This window comes from Suncus etruscus, chromosome 9, assembly GCF_024139225.1.
Source record: "Suncus etruscus isolate mSunEtr1 chromosome 9, mSunEtr1.pri.cur, whole genome shotgun sequence".
Taxonomy (NCBI): Eukaryota; Metazoa; Chordata; class Mammalia; order Eulipotyphla; family Soricidae; genus Suncus; species Suncus etruscus.
The window spans coordinates 21,822,235-21,841,663 of record NC_064856.1 but is presented as its reverse complement, the minus strand read 5'-3'; the positions used below and the strand labels follow the sequence as shown (position 1 = coordinate 21,841,663).

The 19,429-nt window shown below is 41.5% G+C and overlaps 1 protein-coding gene and 1 non-coding gene across 2 annotated transcripts in view; both read right to left on the bottom strand.

Annotated features, from left to right (window-relative positions):
• The window catches only part of TOP1 (DNA topoisomerase I), a 119,592-nt gene that overhangs the window by 87,023 nt on the left and 13,140 nt on the right, over window positions 1-19,429 (bottom strand). The window lies entirely within an intron of this gene.
• LOC126019266 (small nucleolar RNA SNORA2/SNORA34 family) lies at window positions 13,840-13,974 on the bottom strand. Its single transcript, XR_007498998.1, has one exon. It is a non-coding gene; the product is annotated as a small nucleolar RNA SNORA2/SNORA34 family (small nucleolar RNA).

Here is a 19,429-nt window from a genome sequence, read left to right as displayed (position 1 = left end):
TAAGGTTTTGCCTTGCACACAGCCAATCAAGGACGGATGTTGGTTCAAATCCCAGCAACCCATATGGTCCCCCATGCCTGCCAGGAGCAATTTCTGAGCACAGAGCCAGGAGTAACCCCCAAGTGCCACTGGGTATGACCCAAAAACCAAAACCAAAAATAAATAAATAAAAAGTACTAGTCCAAAAGCCTAACGACAGCATCAATGAATAAAGGGTAAAAGAATTACAACCTTTTCCTCTCCCATTTCCCTGCTAATGTTTAAATCCAGATGTTACCAATGTTAATTCAGAATCATTAAAGAAGTCAGTCTGGTGCCAGAGCGGTGGTGCAGGCAGTAGGGCATTTGCCTTCAACATGCTAACCTGGGCCCGGAGAGATAGCACAGCGGTGTTTGCCTTGCAAGCAGCCATTCCAGGACCTAAGGTGGGTGGTTTGAATCCCGGTGTCCCATATGATTCCCCCGTGCCTGCCAGGAGCTATTTCTGAGCAGACAGCTAGGAGTAACCCCTGAGCACTGCCGGGTGTGGCCCAAAAACCAAAAACAAAAACATGCTAACCTAGGAAGAACCACAATTAGATACCCCGGAGTCCCATGTGGTCCCCCCAAGCCAGGGGTGATTTCTGAGCCCATAGCCAGGAGTAATCCCTGAGTGTCACAGGGTATAACCCAAAAACCAAAAAATGAAAGAAAGGTCAGTCAGTCTAATTCATCGTAACAGCAACTTATTTCTGGGGCCAGAGCAACAGTGCAGGGCACTAGACTTGTAAGCAGCCAACCTGAGCCTGCCAGGAGGGATTCTTTCTTTTTTTGTTGTTTTTTGTTTTTTTGAGCCATGCCCAGTGATGGGCTTACTTAGCCAGGGGTTACTCCTGTTGTGCTCAGAAATCGCTCCTGTCTTGGAGAACCATAAGGGACACTGGGGGATCTGTCCTAGGCTAGTGCTGGCAAGGCAGACGCCCTACCACTTACGCCACCGCTTTGGACCCCCCAGGAGTAATTGAGTGTAGAAGTAGGAATAAATCTTGAGCACTGCAGAGTGTGACCCCAAAACAAAACAAAAATATAAACAAACAAAAAACCCAAAACAATAGTGGATTTCAATTTGTAGCCCAGGACCGGAGCTATAGCACAGCGGCAGGGCACTTGCCTTGCACGTAGCTGACCCAGGACGGACCTGGGTTCAATCCCTGGTATCCCATGGTCCCTCAAACCAGGAGCTACTCAAACTGAGTAGCCAGGGTAACATAACCGGGTGTGGTCCAAAAACAAAAACAAATCAATTTGTAGCCCACAGAAAATTCTTATCACTATTTTACAGCCCTTCTCAATGAGAGCATTTTCAAAATTACAGGGCATAGTCTTTGAACATTAAGTAGAAGAGGCTGTCTTAGTTTAAAGAGTCAGAGAATGGAAGACTATAAAAGAAAAACGTCAAATAGGGCCAGAGCAGTGGCACATGCGGTAAAGCATCTGCCTTGACTGCGTTAGCCTAGGACTAGCAGCAGTTCGATCCCCCAGAGTCCCATATGGTCCCCCAAGCCAGGAGTGATTTCTGAGCGCATAACCAGGAGTAACCTCTGAGTGTCACTGGGTGTGGCCCAAAAACAGAAGGAAAAAAAAATGTCAAATAGATTCAACTGTAAAGAAAAACTCAAGAATTAGAACAGGCAATACTTCCAAAATTTTCTGGGACATTCTGGGGACAGAATCCAGGCCTCATATATTTTCCAGTTTTTACACTTAAAAGTATCATCTGTTGTCCCCAAATGTAAACTATATATAACTCTTCATGGGGGGTGTTTCTTGGGCCACACAAAATGATAAAGTTCAGGGGTACTCCTGACTTTGTAATTAGGAACCACTCCTGAAGTGCTTGGAACCACATGAGATGCCGAGAATCGAACCCAAGTTGGTCACATGCAAACCAAGTGCCCTACCCACTATACTATCCGTTGGTCCTTACATATAGACACTTGTTCTACTTGAAACTAAAGGGACTCCCCATTAGAGAACCTAGTACTACCAAAGTAACATTTCCCTCCAGAAATGGCAGCTGAAAGATTTTTTTTTCTCTCCATAAGGATCTAAGTTTCAAAACATTTACTCAAATATTTTTTTACTCATTGCCAACTGTGTAAGAAAATGTTCTGGGTGTGGAATACAGCAGGAAGCAATACCATCTATTTGCCCTCTTAAGATCCACAATAACCATATTACCCACCAAATTCTTCCTAACATGTAGTAACAACTGTTACTACTGAATGGAAAGGAGACAAATACTTCCAGAGCTGTCCAGGTTCCCCTATACCTGACTCCATTAAGGTTCAGAAGACAAGAAATACTTGACTTCCAAAAAGGTAGTGTAATTGCTGCTAAAGACGTTCATAAGGAATCGTAAAGGCCCAAGAAACAGTCAACCTTAATTAAAAAAAAAAACAAACAAACATAAAACTGCCAATTATTTTGCAAAGTCGCTCTTTTCTTTGTTGATAGAAAAATACCTCATAAGGTATGTGTGTTCCCTGAGCTTATGCACATGTTTGCCCACATCACCCCTCTTGAGATGTGCCCTTTCATACTTTCCTATTCTTATGCTGGGTTGAGGGAAGGAGGGAGATACCTGGTAAAACCTTATCTTCAGAAACTTAGAAGCAAAGTACACTAAAATAGAGTAATTGGGGACCAGAGAGATAGTACAGCAAATAAGGCACTTATCTTGTACGTGGCTGACTTGGGTTTATATCCCACACCCCAAGCACAGTGCTAGGAGTTCTTGTCCAAAAACCAACCCTACGCTACTCAAATATATAAATCCAACATTTTGTTTTATTTTGTTTTCTTTTGTTTTCGGGTCACAACCTGCAGCGCTCAGGAGTTACTCCTGGTTCTACACTCAGAAATAGCCAGCCCCTGGCAGGCTCAGGGGACCATATAGGATGCCAAGATTCAAACCACTGTCCGCCTGCATGGAAGGCAAATGCCTTACCTCCATGCTATCTCTCTGGACCCTGCAACAAAACTTTAAATTTCTACAATCTGACAACATTTATTTCCTCATGTGTCCACATGTTCAGAAGAAATGCCACAAACTGGCATACAAATACTTGAAAACCTACCTCAATTCTTTATTATAAACAATTCAGTAATCAGACATACAGGCTATGATATAAAACAATATTAACTAACCATTTGCTTTGCTTTAGTACTCAGTTCCATTTTTTAAAAGCAGGTTAATTAGCCAAAGGATGTTTCCTCTTCTATTCCACTTCTGTTTTTAAAATAAAATCTTTTACAGGTGCCAGATTGGTGGCGCTAGAGAATCTGCCTTGCAAGCCCTAGCCTAGGACGAACTGCAATTTGATCCCCCGGTGTCCCATATAGTCCCCCAAGCCAGGAGCGATTTCTGAGCGCATAGGCAGGAGTAACCCCTGAGCGTCAAATGGGTGTGGTCCCCCAAATAAATAAATAAAATGCTTTAGATTCCCAAGAAAATACAGGAAAAAAAAAAAAGCTTTTACAACACTACAATCTTTTTTTTGGGGGGGTCACACCCAGCAGTACTCAGGGGTTATTCCTGCCAGGCACGGGGGACCATATGGGATGCCGGGATTTGAACCAATGACCTTCTGCATGAAAGGCAAACGCCTTACTTCCATGCTATCTCTCCAGCCCCAACACTACAATTTTTTCTTCATCTTTCTTCTGAGTGTTTTCCTGTCTATATACCCTATTTTCAACTTATTTTAACTTTCTCTCCCGAATCTCTTTACACTGTGCCCCTAAAATTCAAGTTCATCTTCCTTAGGAAGATGGAATCAACTAAATTTTAAAAATAAATTTAAGGGGCTGGAGACATAGCACAGCAGTAGGGTGTTTGCCTCGCAAGTGCTGAAATCAGGACCAACAGTGGTTCGAATCCCGGCATCCCAGCCAGGAGTAATTCCTGAGTGCTGCTGGGTGTGGCCCAAAAATCAAATAAATAAATAAATAAAATTTAAGAATTAAGAGATGAGGGGGCCAGAGAAATAGCATGGAGGTAGGACGTTTGCCTTGCATGCAGAAGGACGGTAGTTTGAGTCCCAGCATCCCATATGGTCCTGCTGTGAGCCAAATTCTGTTGCAGTTTTCAGCTCCTGCAAACAGATCCTTCGTGGAGTTCGGGAAAAAATTCCACGGGGAGAGAGTGGGCACACGGAATGGCGAATGAACAGAATAATATTGTAGAAATGAATGAAACCACGCAGATTGCATGGGGACTTATGTCTCAAAGGACGAAGGCAATTTTATTTTTTGAGCTGGCTGCTTTTAAAAGGCTGAGGCAGGGAAAAGCAGGGTGCAAATTCTTCATCAAAGAAACTGGGGAAAGAAAGAAGGACTCTGGCTTAAATTAGCATATTAAAGAGCTGATACTGAAGGTGAAAAGGCAGTTTGTTTTGGGTTCGCTTTGTTTTGGGTAAAACAGAAGGAAAACAGGTAATTATCAGGGAAGTGGGAAGAGTGAGGAATGTTTCAGAGTTTGGGGGGGGACGACTGAAAATTACTTTGTTTTGACCTAAGTTTATGGAAAAACCTGATCTTGGCGCCAAAGTAGGAAAAATTACAGGGAGCTGTTAAGTGGGAGACTTTTGGCTGGATTGTACTGTCCTTTATTGTAGAAAGAAATTTACTAAGGCCTGATTTCTAATATTGGTTTAAAATAAAGAGAGAGATAGTTACAGCCACTTATGGAATTATGGCCAAACCATCCACGCAAAGGGTCAAGTGATTTTGACTGCTCTAAGCGGGCCTTTTTGGCAAATAATTCCTTTTCAGGAGGGCAATATACCTTGTGGTATGTGCCTCTCCTGAGTAGGATGTGGCATGGTCCCTTGAGCCTGCCAGGAGTGATTTCTGAGCGTAGAACCAGGAGTACCCCTGAGTGCTGCTGGGTGTGACCCCCCCCCCCAAAAAAAAAGTGTTAAGAGATGAGGCCACCAAATAAGTTATCTTCCAAAAAGTATACCAAATTAAATATAAGGTCGTCTAAACTGAAAATTTCAGGTATATAAGGGTCATAATAGGCTGTTCACTAATAAAGTGAAATAAATAAATTACATTTTGGGGAAGAGGGAATAAAATCCAGCATTGCTCAGTCCTGCAGTGCAGGCCATCTGGGCCTTGACCACATACCTCACCCTACCAGGATAGAACTCTGGGCTTGAAGCATGCAAAAAATGAGCTCCAGTCCTTTGAGTGATCTTCCTGACCTCTGAATTACATATTAAATGTTTTTGGGGGCTGGAGAGATAGCATGGAGGTAGGGCATTTGCCTTGAATGCAGAAGGATGGTATTTCGAATCCCCGCATCCCATATGGCCAGGAGCGATTTCTGAGTGTGTGGAGCCAGGAATAACCCGAGCGCTGCCAGGTATGACCCAAAAACCAAATAAAAAAAGTCTAGTCTTCTTTCTAATGGTATAGAAACATTCTTAGAACAACCTTTAATACTTAATTCAACAAACTGGTGTGGACCTACATCATTTGCATTTCTCTGACCTGTTTTAAATCTGTAAAATGATTTTTACTGATCTCTAGCATACCCAGTTACAAGATCAGGCTCATGAATGTGGCCCAGTGGTAAATCACCAGCTTTACAGGCATGAAGCCCTGAGTTCAATCCAGCACAAGCCCACACACCAAGTATGATCCTCATAGTACTACTTTTGGGGGATGTATCTGAGCACCACAACCACTCTCAATCATCATAAGAAACTAAACAGGGATGAGAGAATTCTGTATCACTGTATACTGTTCTGGTCCAAATGACTTAAGGTAAAAATAAACTTTTTAAGTCTCTAAATGCAGTGGTTCTCAAACTTGTGGTGTATGACATCTGAAATTTACTCATTTTTTCCATGTGGGGGAACTGATCCAGGGAATTAAAGTACACAAAGCATATATTATTCTACCACTGAGCTATATCCAACCATAGATTTCAATCAGTTTTTAATCTTACAGTATTTTAACATAAGTTTTCTAGGTGACACAATGCTATACTCTATAGAAGCTTATTTTAAAGAATGTGTATTACTTGTTGGTTCTTTGAGTAATAGTAGTAAATATCAATTGCCTGCAAAAACACCCACACTACTAATTTTGTTTCTATTTTAATAGGGTCTATTCCTTTAAAAGGCAGGCAATTCAAGGTGCTGAGTCAGTCCCTGGGGAAAAATTTTTTTAAACTTACAGCTAACAGTATTGAGTCTGTAAGAAAGATTTCCTGGGGGCCATAGACAGCATGGAGGAAAGGCATTTGCTTTGAATGTAGAAGGTTGGTGGTTCGAATCCCGGCATATCATTTGGTCCCCTGAGCCTGCCAGGAGCGATTTCTGAGCATAGAGCCAGAAGTAACCCCTGAGCACTGCTTGGTGTAACCCAAAAACCAAAAAAAAAAAAACAAAAAAAAAAGATTTCCTCAGAAGACATTTTCATCAGCTATTCTCCCAGCGCCTCCTTAAAAGAAGACTGAACACATACAGTGACACTGGTAGAGTCAAGACTTGTTAGAAATTTTTTTGGTTATACTTTATAGAGTCATGCTTAGAAACAGGTAACTGGTAAAAGAAATTCAACAAAGAAAACAAACATGTGGAAAAATAATATTAATAATGCAAACTTATATTAAACTTTTGGCATTTGGCTTCAGAAGCAAGAAAAAGACCACCAAAATACACTGAGTTCTTTGAACTTCATCTGACACAGTAAAACACCTGTCAGGTAAGCAAACTGGTACTATATACCATACCAGAGGTCAGTAAATGTTTTCTAAAAGGGACGAGGTAATAAGTAGTTAGTTTAGACTTTGTGGCCCATCAAATTGCTACGAGTTATTCAATCCTTCCACAGCAGCACACATGTGGCTAACTTTAAATAAAATTTTACTTATAGACTCTGCAATTTAAATTTCATAGTCTTCCTGTATCACAAAGAGATACCCAATTGCCCCACTGTTTAATTTTTGTAATATTTTTTGCTTTACAAAAAATTTTTAATTTAAACACCATAGTTACAAGGTTGTTCTTTTATAATAGTTTTTTTATAAAGTTGTCCATGATTGAGTTATAGTATAACAACTTTTACCAGTGCACAGTTTCCCTCTCTCCTTACCCCCGCACTCCCACTGCCTCTGGTCAGGCATTCCTTCCTTTTCCTCCCTTCCTGCCTCCTTCCCTGCCTCCCTCCCTCCATTCCCCTTTTCTTTTTTGACACCAAGGTTTACATTACTGTTAATGAAGGTGTGCCATGCAGACCTTTTTATCCTCTTTCAGTACCCAGTTCTTATCCAGAATGAACAGTTCCAACTATCACTGTCATAGTAGACACTTCTCTTAACTGCACTCTACTATTGCCACACTATCAAAAAAAAAAAAAAAAAAATCGGGCCTGAGCAATAGCACAGTGGTAAGGTGTTTGCCTTGCAGACCCGGGTGGACCTGGGTTCGATCCCAGGCATCCTATATGGTCCCCCCAGAGTCAGGAGCGATTTCTGAGCACATAGCCGGGAGTAATCCCTGAGAGTGTCACTGGGTGAGGCCCCAAAACAAAAACAAACAAACATAAATCCACTATCTTCAGCACATAAGCCAGACGAAAGTTGTAGCATACAGCAGCTTTCATTAATGTGACTAGAAACATTCAAAGCAGCGACCTCTTAATAAGCCTTCTTCAAGCTCAGTATCAAAGTGAAGATTTACCCAAGACTCTTAACTACTAAACTTTCTTCTAAACAGTATGTATGCTGGGCTGCAGAGACAGTACAGCAAGTATGGTGCTTACCATGTAGTTAAGCCATGATCTTTGGCACCACATAAGCTGAGAGTGATCCCTCAGCACTGCCAGGTGTCGACCCCAAAACAAAAAGCACACCAAAAAAATAACTATGCAAAACCTGGATCTCACTCTCTCTTTCCTTTTAAACAGTCATTAAATGAATGTGTTTTGAATGTAATGAAGATCTGACCCTGCTCTGCAAAACTAGATTAAGTTATATGAATGTAGACTCTACAAGGAAGGTCAATGCTTAACCCACTGCTTCTAAAGGGGCAAAATAGGCCTGATTCAATACCGTTTTCTTGCTTGCTTATGCTTATTTGACTTTTCCACTATGGAGAAGCCTGTGTTCTGTCTTGAACACATACTTGCTCTCTCCTCACATATTTCTTTTTTTGTTGTTTTGTTTTGTTTTTTGGGTCACAAGTGCTCAGAGGTTTCTCCTGGCTCTACGCTCAGAAATCGCTCCTGGCAGGCTTGGGGGACCATATGAGGTACCGGGATTAAAACCGCTGTCCTTCTGCACACAAGGCAAACACCCTATCTCCATGCTATCTCTCCAGCCCCCTCCTCAGTAAATAAAAACTACCTCATGTTACCAAACAAAAAATTTCAAAAACTGCGAGATAATTATGTTATTTATTCTTCTCAAAGTAGAGACATCATACTTGAACAGGTTGCTAATTACATCCAATGAAATTCCTTAGAAAATAAGCTGACTGGGGCTGGAGCAGTGGCACAGGGCATAAGGCAGGGGTCAAACTCAATTTACCTGGAGGCCGCAGAAGGCAAAGTTGGGGTGAGGTAGGGCCGCATAAGGGATTTCTCAATTTACCTGGGGGCCGCAGAAGGCAAAGTCGGGGTGAGGCAGGGCTGCATAAGGGATTTCACAAAATAAAAAGGAACAGCGGGCAGGAGCAGCAGAAATGACATTTACACTAGGCGCAAAGTATTCGTGATTATTCGCTTACTGAATATTCACAATAAAAAAATCGCATTAAACATTTGCATACCCCAAACGAATGGAACTGCTCGGGATATGCGAATGTTTAATGTGATTTTTTCTTACTAATGCAATTTTTATTGTGATTATTCGGTAAACGAATAATCGCGAATACTGCAATATTTGAAGGTCGGCCGCGGGCCACGAGTTTGAGACCCCTGGGTAAGGCATCTGCCTTGTGTGCACTAGCCTAGGACGGACCGCTGTTCGATCTCCCGGCAACCCATATGTTCCCCCCAAGCCAGGGCCAATTTCTGAGCGCAGAGCCAGGAGTAACCCCTGAGTGTCACCGGGTGTGTCCCCCCCCCCAAAAAAAGGGAAAATAAACAAGCTGACTTTAGAGATCACTCTAAAATAAAATAAGTCTTATAATAAATCTTGGGTTAACACAAAGGTTCTAGAAAATTGACTCTGAGAATAAGATGAACTGCTAAAAAAATATTACTCAGAGGTCTTCTGCATAGACAGGTTATCCCAAATAGGGAGAGGCTTATACATTAAAGTACAGCACAGCCAACTACTTGCTGCTTTTAGTCTCCCAGGGATCTGCTAGAAATGTTAGTAAGTGCTCTAAAATATAAGAGCTCTTAGTCTGTCGGATACTACTTGAATAGCTCTAGCAGAACCTAAAATTCCCAAGAGGGAATGAATAATCAGCCAGGCTCCCTTTTACCTTGTTTTATATCACTCAGTTAAGAATTCAGGGAGGGAGAAAAAAATTCAGACATAATTCATTATGCTGGGAACTAGAGTGACATAGCACAGCAGGTAGGGTGCGCCTTGCACACAGCCAATCTGGACTCAATTGCCAGTCTCCCTTATGTTCCCTGAACCCAACCAGAAGTGATCCCAGAATGTAGAGCCAAGAATAAGCCTTGAGCACTAGAGGGTGTGGCCCAAAACAAAACAAAAAAATAACTTGCTATACTACTGTACAGGTCACAAATTTACCTAGCTAAATAAGCAGGTCATCTTGAAAGGTGGTCACTTTTGCTGGGCCCCTGAAGAAATGAGGTTTCTTTCTTCTTTTCAGACCATACCAGCTGTGCTCGGGGAGTTTACTCCTGGTTCTGTGCTCAGAGATCACCAGGATGGAATGAGAGACCATATGGGTTCTAGAAATTGAATCTGGGTCAGCCACAAACAAAGCTGACCACTCACTGTATCTCCACAGGCTCCACCCACTGTATCTGTCCAGCCCTTGAGGATTTCAAATTTCAGTGAGTACTACCCAGAACATTCAACTAATGTGTTGATTCACTCACTGTGTTCTAGATAGAGCCTAGATAGAGCAATTATTTTTAAACTTCAGGAATAATCTATTTTTACTAGTTCATTTTCTTCTTCATAAATACAAGACAAAGTAGAAATTTTTTACTCTTATCTCCAAGAGTAATTAACATAGAACCTCAAGATTTGTATTCCATATATATACTATTCCACAGTGCGTAATGCTGTCACAGGACAACTTTGAACTTAAAAGGGAATAAAAAGATCCATTAACTTGAAAATATTCCTTCTCAGGACAGCTCAATTAGGGAAAGTCCATTCATGCAAGATTGTCCTCCCTTGCTTCTTTCTACTAAATGAATCTTTAATGCCTAATAAGTAGTGAAAGTGACTACAAACCTCTAGCCTATGTCACCAATGAGCCCACAGCTCCCTTTTATACACTAGACTACATTTTATTTCCAACAGGCTAAGACCTCAAACACCCAAGCCCACACCTTGTATCTGACCACAAGGTGTCAAATATATTGACTTACTGCTTCATGTACCCCATTATTAATTTAACAAAACACATTCTGACCGTGTTTGAAATGCAAGGGCAATTCTCTGGGTAACTAACTATAGAAGACTATGCTTTCGGGCCCGGAGAGATAGCACAGCAGCGTTTGCCTTGCAAGCAGCCGATCCAGGACCAAAGGTGGTTGGTTCGAATCCCGGTGTCCCATATGGTCCCCCGTGCCTGCCAGGAGCTATTTCTGAGCAGACAGCCAGGAGTAACCCCTGAGCACTGCCGGGTGTGGCCCAAAAACCAAAAAAAAAAGAAGACTATGCTTTCACAAACCTACCAAGTTAAATGCTTTTTTGAAGCCTCTCTGGTACTAATCAAGTAAGTGACAACATGGAATGGTTTATGCTCCTCCCATTATGAATTAATTCAACTTCTTAAGTATAATCACATGAATTGTACAAATATGGAGATCTAGCCTTGTGAAAGATTTTAAATATTTTTCTTAGGACACTGATTAACACGTTGAATGGGGGACCTAATAAGATAGTACAGGGGGTAAGGCGCTTGCCTTGCACATAGATAACCTGGTTCAATCCCCAGTACCTTATATAGTTCCTCAACCCACCAGGAGTGATTCCTGATCCCTGAATACAAAGCCAGGAGTAAATATAGTCCTGAGCACCACCAGGTATGGTCTCTATATCCCGGGAAAAAAAAAGGGGGGGCTAAATTTAGGGGCTGGAGAGATAGCACGGGGATAGGGCGTTTGCCTTGCATGAGGGTGACTCAGGACGGAAGGTAGTTCAAATCGCGAATCCCATATGGTCCCCCAAGCCAGCCAGGACCAAATTTTGAGTGCAGAGCCAGGATTATAATCCAGGAGTGCCACCAGGTGTGACCCAAAACCCAAAACCAAAACCCAAAAATAAAATTAAGAAAAAAATAGCTAAATAAACTACAAAACTAGTTTTAGGCTTTCAATGATAATGTTATTTTACTTTATCTTAATATAGCTTAATTTGCTTTACTTTGTGAATTATTTGACTATGGGGATACAGTAGCAGGAAACTATATAGCTCTGAAGATAGATGATAAAAGTAGGACTTTGTCAACTGTCATTCATCTCTCCTAAAAGATGAGGTGCAACAGAAGGTGAATTCCAAATCCTATTCTATAGTTTTAAAACTTTTGTGTCCAACAAATCACCCAGCTATTAAAACCTACTTGTTGTGCTCATAGCAACAAAGGTACAAGAAGGGATTACAAAAATCTTTGAATCCTAGTGACTGAGCCCCCACTGAGTAAGAGTTTTAGCACCAAGACTGCTCAAGAATACAAGACCAAGAATACAATACTCAGACTTTTTTTTTTCTTCCAGGAAACCTCTATTTAATTCCTATTTCAACCAATGCCTTCAGTATCTGAAGACCCCTAACCACATCAAGGAGTGACCTTCACCGACTGCTATTCAATACTGCACTAACAGGCAGATACCTTCCCACTTATCTTCTAAAGCTCTGCTTTAATCATCTTGAAATAGTAGTGTGAAAACAACCTTTCATTTCACTCTGTGCTCAGCTTAACCACCCAATCCTCAAAGATGACATCAGGAACAAACAATGGCTTGGTAAACATGGAAATTGAGAAAAGGATAAAGATTCTGAAGAAACATGCAATAAAACCACTACAAAGATAGTTACTAATCTCTACCATTCAGGTAAAGACCACTTGAAAAGTAGAAGGACTAAATAGTACAGCAGGAAAGGCACTTGCCTTGCAAGTAAGTTGTCAACCTGGGTTCAATCCCAGACACCACCAAGCACCTCCAGAAGTGATCCCTGAACAGAGTTCAGGAATAAGCACTTAGCACTGTTGGGTGTGGCCTCTCCCCTCACTGAACCCCCAAAAGACAGGAAAAAAAAAAGATATTCATTTAGAGTAGGGTATATTGAAAACTCCTCTGGTTTTTTGTTTTGTTTTGGGGCCACACCCAGAAGTGCTCAGAGATTACTCCTGGCTCTGCACTCAGAAATTACTCCAAGTCGGCTTTTTCCAGGGCAAACACCATCCACTGTGCTATTGCTCCAGCCTCTCTTCTGGTTCTTTTTTATTTTACTTTACATGTGGCACATGTGCGTTGCTGGCCCATGCACATGGTGCCTGCATGCACGTTATCTGAGTCTCCCCTCTTGAGATGTATCACACTGGGATGTGTACTGGGGGGGGGGGTCTCCCAAGCGTGTTCCTCCCTCTCTCCTTCCCCCATCCTCTTTCCTCAGAATTCCTAAATAAAAACCTGATTTTACTTAAAAGCAAACAATCCTTCCTTCCTATCCCATCTTAAAACACCTCACAAGTTCAACCAACATTAAACAAAGCAAAGTGCACATCTTAGCCAAATAAGATACTAAGGCACAGCTAGATCAATCTTTTAAAAGTGATCTATCTTTGGTCACCTTCACTAATCAGAAATCTGGAGATTAAAAGTAGGGAGGGGTCACATCACTCGTGAGTCTGCTCTACACTCATGGATCACTCCTGCTAGAGCTTGGAGAAATGTATAGATTGCTGGGGATTGAACTCAGCTCAGCCTCATGCAAAGCAAGCACTCTACCTTCTGTACTATTGCTCGCTCCCCAAGAGATTCTCTCTTTTTACAATCAAACCCAGAGTCATAAACTTGCACTTGAGGCATGTGTGTTATTGATGAGCCAAATCCCCAACCCATGGGATTGTTAATGACATATGAAGAATGCAGATGTTGGACAAAGGATGGCTCAGTGGCTGAAAACATTCACAATGTAAGTGTGAAGCCATTAGTGTGTCTGTGGTGCCACCCACATGCTCAAGAGTGTGGTCCTGGCAATTCTGCTCTTTCTAATGCAAAGCCAGATGTGTGGAATCTCCCGCCAAAAAAAAAAAAAAAAAACACTTGAACACTACAATCAAAATGTGCCCAAACACAAATTCATGGGTTCAACTCTCCTGTGAGCACTATGGTCAAGAGTACAAATGCTACAATCAGATATGCAATCCCTGGAGAGCACCAGAACTAAGTATATTATACACAACCCCAGGTCGTTACAATAGTAACAAAGGTAATGGGAGAAAAAAGCCAGGGAGGGGACCGAGCACTTAACAGTGATTCTGACATACCTATAGTTTGAGAGCAACAAAGCTTTGTCTGGTCTTTCTTTTTTTTTTTTTTTTTTTTTGTGGTCATAAAAATTTAATTTGGTTCCTCTGATCAGAAGTCACTTTTGAGGGTTGCTGACTAGGAGTTATGGGCTGTTTCTTCCCAATGAAACAGCTATTCCTGATGTTCCAGAACAGCCAACAGATCACAGGAAGAGTCTTTTTTTGGGGCCTCTGTTTGAAACCAACAGCTATATTATAACTACTGGTCTTCAGTCAGGGCCATTTGTCTGGTCTTTCAACCAGTTGGCAAGCACTAGAGAATCCCCATTTCTCAACTTAAACAGTACTGGAATCATCTGCATTAACCACATAGGAGATAGTGTTCTTGCCCACTGTTAAATTTCTCCAGCTGAGAATAAAAAACTGGGAAAGGACAATAAGGCTCAGTCAGAAGAAAACAGTTCTTCTGGTTTGGGATTAAGTGATGATTCAGACAGACGTCACTAGAAAAGAAGCAGTTATCTAGGAGTATGACATTTCAAAAACAAAACTAGCTCTGAAATGTTTTAACTCTTGAGTTTACAACAGTTAGTGCCTTCTTAAAAACAGTACATCGAAAATTGAGTTTGCTTAACAACTCCAATTTCTAAAACTGAGAAATATTCCAGGGAAAAAATTACTGATCCGAATGAATCATGATTGTTAAGTTCTGGGGGGAAAATGTACATTGAACATCATTTCTGAAATAGAGATTTACTGCAAAAACCTCTTATTTTAAAAAATAAAAACAAAAGGAAAGAAAACAAGTTTCTGATAAATGACATTTTATTTCTAGAGATTAGCTCCAGTTCCAAAAATAGTCTATACCATTTTCAGGACTATAAAGAAAAAAATTTACCTCCTGCTTGTAAAACTAGAATTTATATGGGCAGAAAAAGGCAGTGTACTTCTGCTAATACAATGTTCCTAACATTCTGGAACAGGGGTTCTAATCTCTATAAGAACTATAAGGTCCTTTTATTTTTATCACACTATACTCAAAAAAATTATTTTGGGGAGGGGGGAAATGTATGGTTAACTCATCACCAGCTGAACTTGCCCTAAACCTACTCTTCCTATGAACTATATTGCTATGCTGAAGGAGCTAGCCCTGGAGACTTGAGAATTGAGCCAAGTCAAGTGTAACAAGCCAGCAATTACAAAGACTATCCAATTTGTGTTTCTCTTCTTATTTGCTTAACTGGAACCATAAAAACTTAAGGAATATGGGGGCTAGAGAGATACTTGCCTTGCATCTCACCAAATATTTTATATCTCTAACAGAATATATGGTCCCTGAGTTCTTTGGGGATATGCCTGAGCAGAGCCAGGAATAACCATCTCCTGAGTAATTCTAAGAATGGCCTCAAAACAAAAAAAGTTAAGAAAAACATCTTGCAGTATGATCGATCGCCATCCTGTCCCAAGGTTTATTTCTCCATTCCTGATGTCACAAAACAAAAACTACTGATATTACAACCATTCTTCTGAACACACTGAGAATAATGCATACACAGTATGTCTTAATTTTTTTTTTGTTTTGTTTTGGTTTTTGGGCCACACCCGGCAGCGCTCAGGGGTTACTCCTGGCTATCTGCTCAGAAATAGCTCCTGGCAGGCACGGGGGACCATATGGGACACCGGGATTCGAACCAACCACCTTTGGTCCTGGATCGGCTGCTTGCAAGGCAAACGCCGCTGTGCTGTCTCTCTGGGCCCATGTCTTAATTTCTTAACAGTCCTGATCACTTTACTCACATTAAGATCATTGTGTGAAGAAAAAAAAAAAAAAAAGATCATTGTGTAAGATCATTGTAAGATACCACTGTGTATTTATTTGCACCTTTCTGAGGAGTTATACAGCTGAAGTTGTATTATCCCTTTCAAAACAAAACATCGATTAAGTAAAAATATTAACAAACTTTAATGTTAAAATTAGCTTCCCCAGGATTTAATCTCTAAAATTTTACTTTTTTTCAAATTGATGGTGAGCTCGAGAGCAGGTATGGAAGACGACTCTGCATTCCACACAGGTGGTGATCTCTAATACCACATATGGGCAACACCAGGAGTGACCTGAGCAAAGAGCCTAGTCTTGAGCATCACTGGGTAATATCAAAAGTAATCCAAGAATATAAGCTATATCAAATAAATACTTGAATTGGCTATTGTGACATGAATCTCTTGCACAGGATATGAATATTTCTAGTTAACAAGTCTGGTCACTTAGGAAATTTATTTTTGTTTTGTTTTGTTTTGGGGCCACACCCGGCATTGCTCAGGGGTTACTCCTAGCTCTGGACTCAGAAATCGCTCCTGTCAGGAACAGGGGACCATATGGGATGCTGGGATTTGAACCACCGTTGGTCCTGGGTCTGCTGCTTGCAAGGCAAATGCCCTACAGCTGTGCTATCTCTCTGGCCCCTAGGAAAATTATTTTTAAAAATATACACATCACACGTGGGCTTCCAGGTCGTTCACGCATGCGCATAGCCACGCGGCCCCCTTATGGCACTTGACCCCTGCCCTGCCCACGGGTTCAACCGGTGAGGGTTCTTAGGTTTCGGGTCATCTATCACTGAAACTGTGAACTGAAATGCTCGTGCAGCCATGAAACCCGGGTGAAGGCACTGGGAGGGTCGCACAAAAACAAACAAAAAACACATCACAATACAGTTATCATAAAATGATAAGCACGCTGAACTTAAAAACGTTTATAGTTGGGCCCAAGCGGTGGTGCAAGTGGTAAGGCATCTGCCTTGCCTGTGCTAGCCTAAGACAGACTACGGTTCGATCCCCAGGTGTCCCATAAGGTCCCCAAGCCAGAGGCGACTTGTAAAAGCATAGCCAGAAGTAACCCCTGAGCGTCACTGGGTGTGGCCCAAAAACCAAAAAAAAAAAAAAAAAATTGTTTATTGCCTTTTAAAATGCTTTTAATCTTTTAAAAATGCTTATATTAGTTTATAAATTAACAATTAAAGATTTTAATTATATCCTCAGGGTAATAATCTTTAAAAATGTAAAGTCTAGGTTTCCAATTTCATTAAGAAAAAACACCTGGGGCCTGAGCGATAACACAGGTGTAAGGCGTGGCCCCCCAGTCAAGAGCGATTTCTGAGCACATAGCTAGGTGTGCCCCCCCCCCAAAAAAAAACACCTGTGGATATGAAATGGAAACCTCACTCTCTTACTGAGTGAAGTGAACTGTCAGAAAGTACCTCCCGCCGGAGAGATAGCAGGAGAGATAGCACGGAGGTGTGGCATTTGCAGAAGGACAGTGGTTCAAATCCCGGCATCCCATATGGTCCCCTGAGCCTGCCAGGAGTAATTTCTGAGCACAGAGCCAGGAATAACCCCTGAGCACTGCCGGGTGTTACCCAAAAAAAAAAACAATTAAAAAAAAAAAAAGTACCTCCCATCTCCATTTTGTTATGACAAAAACCTTTGTGGTTTTTTGTTTTGTTTGGGGGGCAAACCTGGTGGCCTCAGGGGTTACTCCTGACTCTGCACTCAGAAATCAATCCTGGCAGGCTGGGAGACCATATGGGATACCAAGGATTGAAACTGAGTCTGTCTTGTGCAAGGCAATCGCCCAGACTCACTGTGCTATCATTCCGGCCCCAAGCCTTTGTTTTTAAGTTCAATGAAAAATATGGAATCTCGGGGCCGGAGAGATAGCATGGAGGTAAGGCATTTGCCTTTCATGCAGGAGGTCATCGGTTCAAATCCCGGCATCCCATATGGTCCCCCGTGCCTGCCAGGAGCAATTTCTGAGCATGGAGCCAGGAATCACCCCTGAGCACTGCTGGGTGTGACCCAAAAACCACAAAAAAAAAAAAAAGAAAAATATGGAATCTCAATAGTATAAAGCGACCTACAGTGTACCAACTTCATATGAGTTTATCCTGTCCCACTGGTTATCTTTATGGGAATTAACTTCCTGGATGTTTGAATAAATATGGCAACTTGAATTTTTATTTAAAATTAATCTTGTCATTTAGTTTCCAAAGTAGATCACTAAATTTTGGGCATTCCCAAGTACAAAAGCTTAAAATTATTCCCTACAAGGGCCATGAGCTGAGCAGATAGATCTTACTTCAAAAGCATGCCTGCATGCATGTATGTGCTTTGCCCAGGATTGAACCTACATCCTCATGCACACAACTATTCTGGGCTGGAGAGATAACAAAGTGGAGGTAGGGCATTTGCCTTGCATACAGCCAAGCCAGGACAGACAGTGGTTCGAATCCTGGCATCCCATATGTGTTCCCCGTGCCTGCCAGGAGTGATTTCTGAGTGCAGAGCCAGGACTAACCCTTGAGCGCTGCAGGGTGTGACCCTCACCCCCCCAAAAAAGCAGACAACTGTTCTTACACAGTTGCCTCACATGTGTGAAGCCCTGGGTTCAATCTGATAAGAGATAGATAGACATATACACAGATCAGACCAAAGATTCTTACAAGAATAATTCAACTGGGGCCGGAGAGATAGCATGGAGGTAAAGCGTTTGCCTTTCATGCAGGAGGTCATCGGTTCGAATCCCGGCGTCCCATATGGTCCCCCGTGCCTGCCAGGAGCAATTTCTGAGCCAGGAGCCAGGAATAACCCCTGAGCACTGCCGGGTGTGACCCAAAAACCAAAAAAAAAAAAAAAAAAGAATAATTCAACTTAAGAGAAACAAAGTGGTTTATACATAACAGCTTGTACTGTCACTAAATATTGAGCAACGAAACTGCCACAAAACCAGGGCACTTGACAGTTAGCCTCCAGTCTCCAATTCACTCCTTATGGGAATAATTTCTCATAATAAAGAAAAAAAGATTAATGAAAAATGTCTAGAAAGGGGTCTCAGTTTTTCTTATGCATTTAAGGTTTGGCAAGGAATTAAAAAAAAAAAAAAGCTGCTGATAAAGCTTCCATCTTTCTGAGTCAGAGATATATAGCACAGTGATACAGCACTAGCACTAAGCATGTAACTGCCCGGTACTCAGTTCAGTCCACAAAAGCAAACTTTTCATCATGGTTGCCCAATTGAGGGTGGGTAGGTGAGTGGGGTATACAATTCCTCACTTTGCAAAATAATATCCACATTCCAAATCAGGGGAAATTTATATGAAGAGAACCATGATTATACGAATTAAATCCAATTCTGTTATGAAAATTCTCACATACTAAGAATACAGCCCTGCAGTATCAATATTTACCTTCCCAATTTTTATATTTTAATAGACAAGTATTTCTGAAATACTTCTTTTAAAGATTTTAATCTTTGAAGTTCCTTATCTTTGAAGACCTTATTCTGAAATTTCTCCTACAAAAGTATTTTCTGATCTATCTTTAATTAAAAGTTAATTAACCCAAAAATTAATTTAAATTCAACGCCTGTTGATTTGATGTTTTGTTTTGTTTTGTTTTTTTGGGTTTTTGGGCCACACCCAGTGTTGCTCAGGGGTTGGTTACTCCTGGCTGTCTGCTCAGAAATAACTCCTGGCAGGCACAGGGGACCATATGGGACACCGGGATTCGAACCAACTACCTTTGGTCCTGGATCGGCAGCTTGCAAGGCAAACGCTGCTGTGCTATCTCTCCGGGCCCTGATTTGATGTTTTAATAATACCTCAATCAATAATAGATCTGGGGCCAGGATATGTAGCTCAGTGGCAGAGCAGCTGGTTGCCTCCTATCAATGAAGAAATAGG